We start from the raw sequence: 15,541 nt of genomic DNA, 5'->3' as shown, positions 1-15,541 counted from the left end.
TCAGGGAGAGCATAAGGGAACAATTGACAGGAATGGGGGAAAGAAATACAGTAGAAAAAGAATGGGTAGCTCTGAGGGATGAAGTAGTGAAGGCAGCAGACGATCAAGTAGGTAAAAAGACGAGGGCTAATAGAAATCCTTGGATAACAGAAGAAATATTGAATTTAATTGATGAAAGGAGAAAATATAAAAATGCAGTAAATGAAGCAGGCAAAAAGGAATACAAACGTCTCAAAAATGAGATCGACAGGAAGTGCAAAATGGCTAAGCAGGGATGGCTAGAGGACAAATGCAAGTATGTAGAGGCCTGTCTCACTAGGGGCAAGATAGATACTGCCTAAAGGAAAATTAAAGAGACCTTTGGAGAGAAGAGAACCACTTGTATGAATATCAAGAGCTCAGATGGCAACCCAGTTCTAAGCAAAGAAGGGAAGGCAGAAAGGTGGAAGGAGTATATAAAGGGTTTATACAAGGGCGATGTACTTGAGGACAATATTATGGAAATGGAAGAGGATGTAGATGAAGACGAAATGGGAGATAAGATACTGCGTGAAGAGTTTGACAGAGCACTGAAAGACCTGAGTCGAAACAAGGCCCCGGGAGTAGACAAAATTCCATTAGAGCTACTGATGGCCTTGGGAGAGCCAGTCCTGACAAAACTCTACCATCTGGTGAGCAAGATGTATGAGACAGGCGAAATACCCTCAGACTTAAAGAAGAATATAATAATTCCAATCCCAAAGAAAGCAGGTGTTGACAGGTGTGAAAATTACCGAACTATCAGTTTAATAAGTCACAGCTGCAAAATACTAACGCGAATTCTTTACAGACGAATGGAAAAACTGATAGAAGCAGACCTCGGAGAGGATCAGTTTGGATTCCGTAGAAATGTTGGAACACGTGAGGCAATACTGACCCTACGACTTATCTTAGAGGAAAGATTAAGGAAGGACAAACCTACGTTTCTGGAATTTGTAGACTTGGAGAAGGCTTTTGACAATGTTGACTGGAATACTCTCTTTCAAATTCTAAAGCTGTCAGTGGTTAAATACAGTGAGCGATAGGCTATTTACAATTTGTACAGAAACCAGATGGCAGTTATAAGAGTCGAGGGGCATGAAAGGGAAGCAGTGGTTGGGAAAGGAGTGAGACAGGGTTGTAGCCTCTCCCAGATGTTATTCAATCTGTATATTGAGCAAGCAGTAAAGGAAACAAAAGAAAAATTCGGAGTAGGTATTAAAATTCATGGAGAAGAAGTAAAAACTTTGAGGTTCGTCGATGACATTGTAATTCTATCAGAGACAGCAATGGACTTGGAAGAGCAGTTGAACGGAATGGACAGTGTCTTGAAAGGAGGATATAAGATGAACATCAACAAAAGCAAAAAGAGGATAATGGAATGTAGTCAAATTAAATCTGGTGATGCTGAGGGAATTAGATTAGGAAATGAGACACTTAAAGTAGTAAAGGAGTTTTGCTATTTAAGGAGTAAAATAACTGATGATGGTCGAAGTAGAGAGGATATAAAATGTAGACTGGCAATGGCAAGGAAATCGTTTCTGAAGAAGAGAAATTTGTTAACATCGAGTATAGATTTAAGTGTCAGGAAGTCGTTTCTGAAAGTATTTGTATGGAGTGTAGCCATGTATGGAAGTGAAACATGGACGATAACTAGTTTGGACAAGAAGAGAATAGAAGCTTTCGAAATGTGGTGCTACAGAAGAATGCTGAAGATAAGGTGGGTAGATCACGTAACTAATGAGGAGGTACTGAATAGGATTGGGGAGAAGAGAAGTTTGTGGCACAACTTGACTAGAAGAAGGGATCGGTTGGTAGGACATGTCCTGAGGCATCAAGGGATCACAAATTTAGCATTGGAGGGCAGCGTGGAGGGTAAAAATCGTAGAGGGAGACCAAGAGATGAATACACTAAGCAGATTCAGAAGGATGTAGGTTGCAGTAGGTACTGGGAGATGAAGAAGCTTGCACAGGATAGAGTAGCATGGAGAGCTGCATCAAACCAGTCTCAGGACTGAAGACCTGAAGACCACAACAACATGCTATACCAATTTCTTTGGCCCTTTAGTGTTCCAGATGATCCCAAGGGGTAAGGGGGCAAGTGCCCTGGGAACCTTGCCACCTCCAACCCCCAATCCCTCTCCCCCCTCTCTCCCCCCCCCCCCCATTTGCATACGCCTTTGAAAGGGGCAGAGATAAATGTATGCTAGGGGCATCATACACCCTGTGCTTCGACAATGCAGCCAAATGTACTTACATCTGTGTATTTAAATCCACTTAATTATCGAAATCTGAGCTCTTATTTTTCCGTTATCTGCTGACACTGTCTCTTCATGTGCTAGTTAGAATTTCTGTTAGTTACCTTGTCTCTCCTACGTGTTTTGTCCCACTGCATACTATTTGGAACAATCCTAATACTAAACGGAGTGGCTACAAGGAGGGCATCCGGCCACGTCTTAAACTAACCATGCCAAATTCGTTAATAACCATGTCGACCGCGCTCCGATGGGGGACACAGACACAGGAAAAAATAATCAAAATAGGAAGTCGTGCTAAATGAACCTGAACGCCACTGAAAACGATCAAACTCGTTTGTCAAATTCACTGTGTGCTAAGGTTACGTTTGTCAAACAAGTGTGCAGACGAACCAAACAGTTTGTCAAATGTAATCACACTCTTGAAACAGCTGTTGGTATCTTGACACTAGTGAGCAAAGTACGAGGTGCAAAACAGGATATAAACTTAAAATATTCGAAATCTACTCCAGTTGCCAGGTATTCAAAGTTACAGGTAAGCAACAGGCTAATACTTGTCAGACGAATGCGTGAACTGCCAAATTTGTTTATTATATCGGGCAGCAATAAAAATTTCTCTCCAGCTTGTCAAGCACAGCCATGTTTGACAAACAAGTCAACAAAGCAGCCCCCTGGCAAATAATTTGATAAGCACCTGATGACTGACAAACTAATGTTCCACAGTGGCCTTAAGGTAAGGATAGCGGCTATATAAGATTTATAATTTAGTTTTTCGAAATATGAACAGCGAATACAATACGCCTCCAGATAATTTTCTCCTGAAAAAAGTATTCTAAAGCGTGTTAAATAAATACTTTCTAGAACAGTGGTAGTCAACTTGGTCCTTACCTCCCACTAGTGGACGCTCCAGCTTTCATGGTCTGCGCTAGGCGGTAGGAGTTTTAAATTTTTTTTCTACAGGTTTCAAAAAATTTGACCTAAATTATTTGGTATATAATTAGCATTATACGCTTAGACTTGCTATAACTCTGCTTCATAAATTGTGTAAAGTAGAGTTACTTCTCTACTTTATATATGAACATTAATATGAAACCAGTGGGCAGTTAAACAATTTTATTAGTAACAGAGATACAAAAATGGGTGGTACGTAAAAAAGCTTGACAACCCCTGCTCCAGAGGTATGTTTTTGTAGGGAAGTGTGTGGGGGTGTGTGGATCAAGAAGATTGTTGTTGTTGTTGTGGTCTTCAGTGCTGAAACTGGTTTGATGCAGCTCTCCATGCTACCCTATCCCGTGCAAGCTTCTTCATCTCCCAGTACTTCCTTCTAAATCTGCTTAGTGTATTCATCTCTTGGTCTCCCTCTACGATTTTTACCCTCCACGCTGCCCTTCAATGCTAAATTTGTGATCCCTTGATGCCTCAGAACATGTCCTTCTCCATGGATTTTAATTCCTACTCCGAATTATTCTTTTGTTTTCTTTACTGCTTGCTCAATATACAGACTGAATAACATCGGGGAGAGGCTACAACCCTGTCTCACTCTCTTCCCAACCACTGCTTCACTTTCATGCCCCTCGACTCTTATAACTGCCATCTGGTTTCTGTACAAATTGTAAATAGCCTTTCGCTCACTGTATTTTACCCCTGACAGCTTTAGAATTTGAAAGAGAGTATTCCAGTCAACATTGTCAAAAGCCTTCTCCAAGTCTACAAATTCCAGAAACGTAGGTTTGTCCTTCCTTAATCTTTCCTCTAAGATAAGTCGTAGGGTCAGTATTGCCTCACGTGTTCCAACATTTCTACGGAATCCAAACTGATCCTCTCCGAGGTCTGCTTCTATCAGTTTTTCCATTCGTCTGTAAAGAATTCTTGTTAGTATTTTGCAGCTGTGACTTATTAAACTGATAGTTTGGTAATTTTCACACCTGTCAACACCTGCTTTCTTTGGGATTGGAATTATTATATTCTTCTTTAAGTCTGAGGGTATTTCGCCTGTCTCATACATCTTGCTCACCAGATGGTAGAGTTTTGTCAGGACTGGCTCTCCCAAGGGCGTCAGTAGTTTTAATGGAATGTTGTCAACTCCCGGGGCCTTGTTTCGACTCAGGTTTTTCAGTGCTCTGTCAAACACTTCAGGCAGCTATCAAGAAGATACTGTGCTGAAAATTTTTATTTTTCCACAGCACTTATTAGCGAAGGAACCCACATGAAAAGTGCTGCTCATCTACATCTATAGAGTGCAAACCACTTTGAAGTTGATGGCAGCGAGTGGTTCCTGTTGTTGCAGGCTTCCTCTTGTTACGTTCACGTATGGAGCGCGGGAGGATTTACTATTTAAACGCCTCTGTCCGTGATGTTATTAGTTTCATCTTATCCTCACGATCCCTAAGGAATCGACATATAGGGGATTGTAGTATACTCCTAGAGCCATCATTTCAAGCATTATACTAGTTAGGTTTCTTTCAGAGTTTGTTGTTTCAGTAGCTACTTACTTAACAATCATCCACAACCGCTCGATCGACGAAAGATCTGTGACCAAAGACTAGAAAATTGCACAGGTCACTTACATATTCAAGAAAGTTAGTAGTAGTAATCGTCTAAATTACAGGCAAATATCATAACGTCGATCTGCAGCACGATTTTGGAACATATATTGTGTTCGAATATTAGGAATTACTTCGAAAAGAACGATCTATTGACACACAGTCAACATGGATTTAGAATGCATCGTTCTTGTGAAATACAACTAGCACTTTATTCACACGAAATGTTGAGTGCTATTTACAAGGGATTTCAAATTGATTCCGTATTTCTAGATTTCCATAAGGCTTTTGACACTGTACCACACAAGCGGCTTGTAGTGAAATTGCGTGCTTATGGAAAATCGTCTCTGTTATGTGACTGGATGCGTGATTTCCTGTCAGAGAGGTCACAGTTCGTAGTAAATGACGGAAAGTCAACGAGTTAAACAGAAGTGATTTCTGGAGTTCCCCAGGGTGGTGTTATAGGCCCTCTGCTACTCCTTATCTCTATAAACGATTTAAGAGATAATCTGAGCAGCTGTCTTAGGTTTTTCGCAGATGATGCTGTGGTTTATCGTCTAGTGAAGCCATCAGAAGTTTAAAACAAATTGCAAAACGATTTAGAAAAGAAAGTATTTCTAGATTTCCATAAGGCTTTTGACACTGTACCACACAAACGGCTTGTAGTGAAATTTCGTGCTGATGGAATATCGTTTCTGTTATGTGACTGGATGCGTGATTTCCTGTCAGAAAGGTCACAGTTCGTAGTAAACGACGGAAAGTCACCTAGTAAAACAGAAGTGATTTCTGGAGTTCCCCAGGGTGGTGTTATAGGCCCTCTGCTAGTCCTTATCTATATAAACGATTTAAGAGATAATCTGAGCAGCTGTCTTAGGTTTTTCGCAGATGATGCTGTGGTTTATCGTCTAGTGAAGCCATCAGAAGTTTAAAACAAATTGCAAAACGATTTAGAAAAGAAAGTATTTCTAGATTTCCATAAGGCTTTTGACACTGTACCACACAAGCGGCTTGTAGTGAAATTTCGTGCTGATGGAATATCGTTTCTGTTATGTGACTGGATGCGTGATTTCCTGTCAGAAAGGTCACAGTTCGTAGTAAACGACGGAAAGTCACCTAGTAAAACAGAAGTGATTTCTGGAGTTCCCCAGGGTGGTGTTATAGGCCCTCTGCTAGTCCTTATCTATATAAACGATTTAAGAGATAATCTGAGCAGCTGTCTTAGGTTTTTCGCAGATGATGCTGTGGTTTATCGTCTAGTGAAGCCATCAGAAGTTTAAAACAAATTGCAAAACGATTTAGAAAAGAAAGTATTTCTAGATTTCCATAAGGCTTTTGACACTGTACCACACAAGCGGCTTGTAGTGAAATTTCGTGCTGATGGAATATCGTTTCTGTTATGTGACTGGATGCGTGATTTCCTGTCAGAAAGGTCACAGTTCGTAGTAAACGACGGAAAGTCACCTAGTAAAACAGAAGTGATTTCTGGAGTTCCCCAGGGTGGTGTTACAGGCCCTCTGCTAGTCCTTATCTATATAAACGATTTAAGAGATAATCTGAGCAGCCGTCTTAGGTTTTCGCATATGATGCTGTCGTTTATCGTCTAGTGAAGCCATCAGAAGTTTAAAACAAATTGCAAAACGATTTAGAAAAGATATCTGTATGGCGCGAAAATTGGCAGTTGATCCTAAATAATGAAAAATGTGGTATGATCCACACGAGTGCTAAAAGGAATCCGTTAAACTTCACTACACGACAAGTCAGCCAATTCTAAAGGCCATAAATTCATCTAAATACCTAGGAATTACAATTACGAACAACTTAAATTAGGAAGAATACATAGTGAATGTCGTGGTGAAGGAAAACCAAAGACTGCATTTTATTGGCAGAACTTTTAGAAAATTTAACCGATCTACTTAAGAGGCTGCCTACACCACACTTGTGCGACCTCTTTGGAGTACTGCTGCACGGTGTGGGTTCCTTACCAGATACGATTAACGGTGCACATCGAGAAAGTTGAAAGAAGAGCAACACGTTTTGTGCTATCGCGAAATAGGGTAAAGTCTGTCACTGACATGATTCATGATTTGGGGTGGCAGTCACTGAAACAAAGTCGTTTTACGTTGCGGCGGAATCTTCATACGAAATTACAATCACCAACTTTCTCTTCCGAATGCGAAAATATTTTGTTGACGCCGGCCTACATAGGGAGAAACGATCATCAAAATAAAATAAGGGAAATCAGAGCTCACGCGGAAAGATATATGTGTTCATCTTTTCCGCGCGATGTTCGAGATTGGAAGAACAGAGAATTGTTCTGAAGATGTTCGATGAATCCTCTGCCAGACACTTAAGTGTGAGTTGCAGAGTATCCATGTAGATGTAGATGTAGATAACTGGTTCTCGAAACTATGTAAGTACGATTTGTCGGAAAAGTATGCGTTTGTCTTCAACTGTCGCCAATTCAGTTTCTTCAGCATCTTTGCGGCACTCCTCCAGGGGTCAAACAAACCTGTGGCCTTCCTTGTTGCCCTCTGTATCCATTCAACATCCCCTGCTGGCATGGTGTTCCGACAAATCGTACTTACAAAGTTTCGAGAACCTGCTATCTACATCTACACGCATGGGTACCTCACACTTGAGCAACATTCTAGGATTGGTCGCACGGTGATATGTAAGTAATTTCCTTTGCGCCCGCCCGGTTGGCCGTGCGATCTAATGCACGGCTTTCCGAGCGGGAAGGAGCGCCTGGTCCCCGGCACGAATCCGCCCGGCGGACTTGAGTCGAGGTCCGGTGAACCGGCCAGTCTGTGGATGGTTTTTAGGCGGTTTTCCATCTGCCTCGGCGAATGCGGGCTGGTTCCCCCAATTCCGCCTCAGTTACACTATGTCCGCGATTGCTGCGCAAACAAGTTCTCCACGTACGCGTACACCACCATTACTCTACCACGCTAACATAGGGGTTACACTCGTCTATAGTGAGACGTTCCTGGGGGGGGGGGGGGTCCAACGGGGGCCGAACCGCACAATAACCCTGGGTTCTGTGTGGGGCGGCGGAGGGGTGAAGTGGATTGCGGTAGTCGTCGTGGGGTTGTGGACCATTGCGGCTGCGGCGGGGACGGAGCGTCTCCGTCGTTTCTACGAGGGTCAGTCAAAAAGTAATGCCTCCTATTTTTTTTTCTACGTTTAACTGTCAGGAAATTTAAATGCAATTACATAGGTTGAAAACCACAACATTGAGGATCATTTTGTCATTTTTCAATGTAATCTCCGCCCATCTCTACAGTTTTGATCCATCTTTGAACAAGGGCATGTATCCCAGCACGGTAAAAATCACAGCTCTGCTTCCTAAGCCATTGACGCACGGATGTTTTGACGGCCTCCTCATCTTCAAAATGAATCCCACGATGAGCTTCTTTTAGTGGCCCGAACAGATGGAAGTCTGATGGTGCCAGGTCAGGGCTGTATGGGGGATGAGGCAAAACTTCCCATCCAATTTTGACAATCTCGTCAGAGGTGTGACGACTGGTGTGTGGTCTTGCATTGTCATGCAAAAGAAGAACATCTGCCATTGATTTTGTTGGGCGAACTCGCTGAAGACGTGCTTTAAGTTTTTTGAGGGTTGTGACGTATTGAACAGAATTTATTGTGCATCCCTGCTCCAAAAAATCAACCAGAATCACACCCTCTGTATCCCAGAAAACTGTTGCCATAACTTTCCCTGCCGATCGCACAGTTTTGAATTTTTTCTTCCTCGGCGAGCTTGTGTGACGCCACTCCATTGACTGCCTCTTTGATTCGGGTTCAAAAAAATGCACCCATGTTTCGTCCCCGGTCACAATTTTTTTCAGAAACTCATCTCCCTCCAAACGGAAGCGCTGCAAGTGTTGGGAGGCTATTGTTTTCCTTGCCTCTTTATTCTGATCGGTTAACATTCTTGGAACCCACCGTGCACAAACTTTTGAGCACCCCAATTGTTTAATAATCGTGATCACACTGCCTTTACTAAGAGAAATAATGCGACACACTTCATCTGCAGTCACCCGACGGTCACCACGAATGATGTCATCAACTTGCTGAATGTTGTGTGGAGTCACTGCACTCACCGGCCTGCCGCTCCGCTTTTCGTCAGTCAACGGTGTTTGCCCTTCAGCTTCCTTACAACGACGAACCCATCGTCTAACAGTGCTGACATCCACTGTCACAACACCATACACCTTCTTCAGTCTTTCATGAATGCGTATGGGCGTTTCACCTTCTGCATTCAAGAATTCAATCACACAACGCTGTCTCAAACGAACATCGATGTCGGCCATCTTACAAACTTCTGCTGTGCTGCCACCTGTTGGCACAGAAAGTTACTACTGCAGTGGATTGCAGAAGAAGGTTTGAGGAATGGCGCCAAATTCAAATTTTTCACTTAACTTAATTTCTTTAAGTAGAAAAAAAATGGGAGGCATTACTTTTTGACCGACCCTCGTAGGTCCCCGGTTACCATACAATACAATACAATACAATCTCCTTTGCAAATGCAGAAACGGAAGTCAGCCATCTGCTTTACGTACCACACAGTCTATGTGATCGTTCCATTTCATATCTCTATAAACTGTTACACCCACGTGTTTGTACGAACTGACTGATCCCAACGGTGACTCGTTAATATTTTAATCATAAGATACTAGTTTCCTTTGTTTTCTGAAGTTACCAGTCTTTGCACCACTTTGAAATATTATCAATATCTGACTGTTAAGCCTTTTTCAGACAGTATTTCGTTGTTGATAACTACATCATCCGCAAAAAAATTAAGATTACTATTATTATTGTCTGGAATTTCGTTACTATACAACCTCAACAGCAAGGGTGCCGACACACTTCCCTCGGCCACGTCTGAAGATACTTCTAAATCTGTCAATTAAATCCATCCAAGGTAACAAGGCCTTTTTTTCTACCAAGAAATCTTTAATCGAGTCAAAAATTTCGCTTTATTCCCTATACAACCGTACTTTTGACGATAGGCGTAGATGTGTTTCAGAGTCAAATGCGTTTCGGAAATAAAGAAATACTACATCTACTTGGCTGCTTTGATCCAAAGACAAGACAATATAACATAAAGGCGAGTTGTATATCACATGATCAATCTTTCCGGAATCCATGCTGGTTGACATGGAGGCCGTCATTCTGTTCGAGATATCTCATTACGTTTGAGCTCAGAATATGTCCGAAGATTCTCCGAGAAGTGGATGTCTAGGATATCGGACAATAGTTTTGTGCATCATTTCTGCTACTCTTCTTGTAAGTGCTTCCTTCCAGCTACAGGTCACTGTTTTTTGTTCGAGCGATCTGTTATAGATTATAGTTAACATGGAGGCTAGCTTTGCCAAAAATTCATTAAAGAATCTGATAGGGATTCCATCCAGCCCTGAAGCTTTGTTCAATTTTAATGATTTTAGCTGTTACTCAACGCCCCTGACCATAAAATTTATTTTTCAGTGGTACAGGGATTAAATTGTGGGTATTCTCCAGGGTTTTCCTTTGTAAAGCAGTATTTGAAACCTGAGTTAAGTATGTCAGATTTTGCTTTGCTACGCTCAGTTTCAGTTCCTGTGTCACCCACGAGTGACTGCACCCTAACTCTGGTGCCACTAATATCCTTTATGCACGATCAGGATTTCTCTGGTTTCTGTGAAAGATCATTTGACAATAAACTGCTACGGTAATCTTTCAAGGTTTTATACATTACTCTCTTGACAACGTGTTTCATTGAACATGTCTCTAGCTATAGCCCTATGCTTTGTTTTACACCTATTGTGCAGTAGTCTCTGTTTCTCTAGAAGTTACTTTACAATGACTGTATACCGTGAAGGGTTCCTACCATCACGAATTATTCTATTGGGTACGTATCAATACAGTGCATGGTCGACTATTCTTTTAAACTTGAGCCACAGTTCCTCTGTTTGCTCCTGACCTGTGATAAACGTTTTGGGTTTCTCATTGAGATATGATATACCTGCTTTTTTTATCTAGTTTGTTTATCATACATATCTTTATATTTGTTTTAGTTCCCCATTATATTTTGGTAATGATAGTTGCCACAAACACCTCATGATCACTGATATCTGTGGCAGTGATCTTGCCGCAGTGGTAACACCGGCTCTCGTCACATCACCGAAGATAAGTGCTGTCGGGCTTGGTTGGCACTTGGATCGGTGACGTCCGGGTCTGCCGAGAGTTATTGGCAAGCGGTGTGCACTCTTATGAGAACAATTAATGAGCTACTTGATTGAGAAGTATCAGCTCCGGTTATGAAAACTGGGCGACGGCCGGGCGGCCGGGGAAGTGGTGTGCTGACCACAACCCCGCATAGAGTAACGCCTATCGGTTGAGGACGACACGGTGCTCGGTTGAACCATTGGGTATTCCGAGGCCTGCTCGGACGGAGCAGGAGGAGATCTAATATGTTTTCATCATGAGAAGGGTTCCAAAGTACACTCCTGGAAATTGAAATAAGAACACCGTGAATTCATTGTCCCAGGAAGGGGAAACTTTATTGACACATTCCTGGGGTCAGATACATCACATGATCACACTGACAGAACCACAGGCACATAGACACAGGCAACAGAGCATGCACAATGTCGGCACTAGTACAGTGTATATCCACCTTCCGCAGCAATGCAGGCTGCTATTCTCCCATGGAGACGATCGTAGAGATGCTGGATGTAGTCCTGTGGAACGGCTTGCCATGCCATTTCCACCTGGCGCCTGAGTTGGACCAGCGTTCGTGCTGGACGTGCAGACCGCGTGAGACGACGCTTCATCCAGTCCCAAACATGCTCAATGGGGGACAGATCCGGAGATCTTGCTGGCCAGGGTAGTTGACTTACACCTTCTAGAGCACGTTGGGTGGCACGGGATACATGCGGACGTGCATTGTCCTGTTGGAACAGCAAGTTCCCTTGCCGGTTTAGGAATGGTAGAACGATGGGTTCGATGACGGTTTGGATGTACCGTGCACTACTCAGTGTCCCCTCGACGATCACCAGTGGTGTACGGCCAGTGTAGGAGATCGCTCCCCACACCATGATGCCGGGTGTTGGCCCTGTGTGCCTCGGTCGTATGCAGTCCTGATTGTGGCGCTCACCTGCACGGCGCCAAACACGCATACGACCATCATTGGCACCAAGGCAGAAGCGACTCTCATCGCTGAAAACGACACGTCTCCATTCGTCCCTCCATTCACGCCTGTCGCGACACCACTGGAGGCGGGCTGCACGATGTTGGGGCGTGAGCGGAAGACGGCGTAATGGTGTGCGGGACCGTAGCCCAGCTTCATGGAGACGGTTGCGAATGGTCCTCGCCGATACCCCAGGAGCAACAGTGTCCCTAATTTGCTGGGAAGTGGCGGTGCGGTCCCCTACGGCACTGCGTAGGATCCTACGGTCTTGGAGTGCATCCGTGCGTCGCTGCGGTCCCGTCCCACGTCGACGGGCACGTGCACCTTCCGCCGACCACTGGCGACAACATCGATGTACTGTGGAGACCTCACGCCCCACGTGTTGAGCAATTCGGCGGTACGTCCACCCGGCCTCCCGCATGCCCACTATACGCCCTCGCTCAAAGTCCGTCAACTGCACATACGGTTCACGTCCACGCTGTCGCGGCATGCTACCAGTGTTAAAGACTGCGATGGAGCTCCGTATGCCACGGCAAACTGGCTGACACTGACGGCGGCGGTGCACAAATGCTGCGCAGCTAGCGCCATTCGACGGCCAACACCGCGGTTCCTGGTGTGTCCGCTGTGCCGTGCGTGTGATCATTGCTTTTACAGCCCTCTCGCAGTGTCCGGAGCAAGTATGGTGGGTCTGACACACCGGTGTCAATGTGTTCTTTTTTCCATTTCCAGGAGTGTATGTGCACTAAAGAGTTTGCAGAGAAGACGTTTAGTAATGCTCCACAGGATAACTTGTCACGCCTACCTCTAACAAAATAGTAATTTTCCCAGTTGATTGTTGGATGATTAAAGTCTTCTCTGACGGTTACAGTATGATTTGTCAATGAATCCAAGATAACATGATTCATTTTCTCTACCGAGAAATCCTCATTCCACTCATAAATTTCACTCGATATCCCATAGGATCCTACTTTGGGTAAAAAGTAATTAGCCAGGTTTATGTAAAATAATGGTCTGCTTGTGATTGTACTTCCTCACATTTTTACTGAAAAATATGTTTTATCTTAGTCTTAGTTTTCGTAGTTTAGACAATGAACAGACTGTTTCCTCACTGCATTCTACACCTGGGTGTGTAGCGATCGCGCTCGAAAAGTTATACTGTTCGCCCAACTGCGTATGACTGTATCTAACATTATCTCAGGAAACAGATAGACTGCGCGCGAGTGTTCATTTGCTACTAGGAAATGTTTGTAGTGAGCTGTTAGTAGCACTGTAATCACTGCAATGTTGCCAATTGAAGGGTAATTACCCGATTTTCGGGTAAAACCTTGGTGGGTTGGGTACTTAGAGGGTAATATGAAATGGCGGGTACTTTCCAGGTAATTCTATAATTTTGACATCAAATATATTTGATTATATTCCAGTCGTTCTTTAACTTGTCAAAATGTAAGGAGAGATGCGGCTTGAGAATATCAGAACTGTTACACTTATATTGTGCAATGTGCCTGAGGATTCCCCGGTTTCTATGCTCGTGTCCACTGTTCGTTAAAACTGGCATGTGTCGTAACTTGTAAGCCTGCTAGTCAGTTTCTCGTTCTTGTGATAACAGTATCTCATAGTTTTACCGGACTACTGGACTGAATGTTCTGGTGGGGTTTATACTTGTGGTCAGTAATAGTACAGGTTCTGAATTATAGCACTTTTATTTGACTAAAATGGTTGCGTAAATGACGTGTCAGTGCGTAATCTATACACAATCTGAATACTATTCCTGAATTTCCTGTCTCACCTAATTTACCCGAAACTACTAATTTCCAAACAGAGTTATTGAAAAGGACCATAATGCTGCATCTAACTTAACATCATGTTCTTCTAATGGTAAATCAAAGAAATTTTGTGATTCCTGGTTCAGCTTGCCTGAGTGCACTGGTTGGTTTCAGAAGAGCAACAAACAGAGGGATGGACATTATTTGGCGTACTGCAAGGTATGTGTTAGTATTTTAACAGTGCATAAATCAAACTTTTTGAGGCACACTAAAGTTTTCCAAATATCTTAATCAAATGAAAACTGTTGCATCTACTTCTAATATATCTTCACTGCTAAATAGCAATGCCAATTAATTAAAAAGAGTAGAAATTAAATTAACAGCACTTGTCGATGCCAATAATTCACCATTCATCACTTTGGATACATTGACTCCTCTTTGCAAGGATGCCTTTTCTGATTCAACAGTCGCTCAGAAGATTGCTGTAAAGTATAGAAATCGTCAAGTGTTATTAAGAATATGTCAGGGAAGTCATTTTCAGGGTCCTTGTATAATAAGCTGAGACATCCAGGTGCGGTTTTTTCACTGATCGTGACTGAAACTACTAATCAAACTGTTACTAAACAATGTGGATTAACAATCGTGCATTTTGATACGAATTCCGACCAGATTAAAACTAGTTTCTTTGATATGTTTGAAGTTTCATCGGGTACTGCTGACACCTCATACAAAGCAAAGATAGATTCTTTAAAATCAAAGATCAATTGAGAGACATATACCAAATAAATTAATAAGTCATGGTACTGATCCCCCATGGTACACAAAATGGGTGAGATCGTTGTTGCAGAAGCAACGAAAAAAGCATGCCAAATTTAAAAGAACGCAAAATCCCCTAGATTGGCAAAGATTAACAGAAGAGAGACGAAAATTTAATAGTCATGGGTGACTGGAATTCGTCAGTAGGAAAAGGGAGAGAAGGAAACATAGTAGGTGAATATGTATTGGGGGGAAGAAATGAAAGAGGAAGCCGCCTTGTAGAATTTTGCACAGAGCATAACTTAATCATAGCTAACACTTGGCTCAAGAATCATAAAAGAAGGTTGTATACCTGGAAGAATCCTGGAGATACTAAAAGGTATCAGATAGATTATATAATGGTAAGACAGAGATTTAGGAACCAGGTTTTAAATTGTAAGACATTTCCAGGGGCAGATATGGATTCTGACCACAATCTATTGGTTATGAACTGCAGATTGAAACTGAAGAAACTGCAAAAAGGTGGGAATTTAAGGAGATGGGACCTGGATAAACTGAAAGAACCAGAGGTTGTAGAGAGTTTCAGGGAGAGCATAAGGGAACAATTGACAGGAATGGGGGAAATAAATAAATACAGTAGAAGAAGAATGGGTAGCTCTGAGGGATGAAGTAGTGAAGGCAGCAGACGATCAAGTAGGTAAAAAGACGAGGGCTAATAGAAATCCTTGGGTAACAGAAGAAATATTGAATTTAATTGATGAAAGGAGAAAATATAAAAATGCAGTAAATGAAGCAGGCAAAAAGGAATACAAATGTCTCAAAAATGAGATCGACAGGAATTGCAAAATGGCTAAGCAGGGATGGCTAGAGGACAAATGTAAGGATGTAGAGGCTTTTCTCACTAGGGGTAAGATAGATACTGCCTACAGGAAAATTAAAGAGACCTTTGGAGAGAAGAGAACCACTTTTATGAATATCAAGAGCTCAGATGGCAACCCAGTTCTAAGCAAAGAAGGGAAGGCAGAAAGGTGGAAG

This window comes from Schistocerca nitens, chromosome 10, assembly GCF_023898315.1.
Source record: "Schistocerca nitens isolate TAMUIC-IGC-003100 chromosome 10, iqSchNite1.1, whole genome shotgun sequence".
NCBI lineage: Eukaryota > Metazoa > Arthropoda > Insecta > Orthoptera > Acrididae > Schistocerca > Schistocerca nitens.
This window is presented reverse-complemented; position numbering follows the sequence as displayed.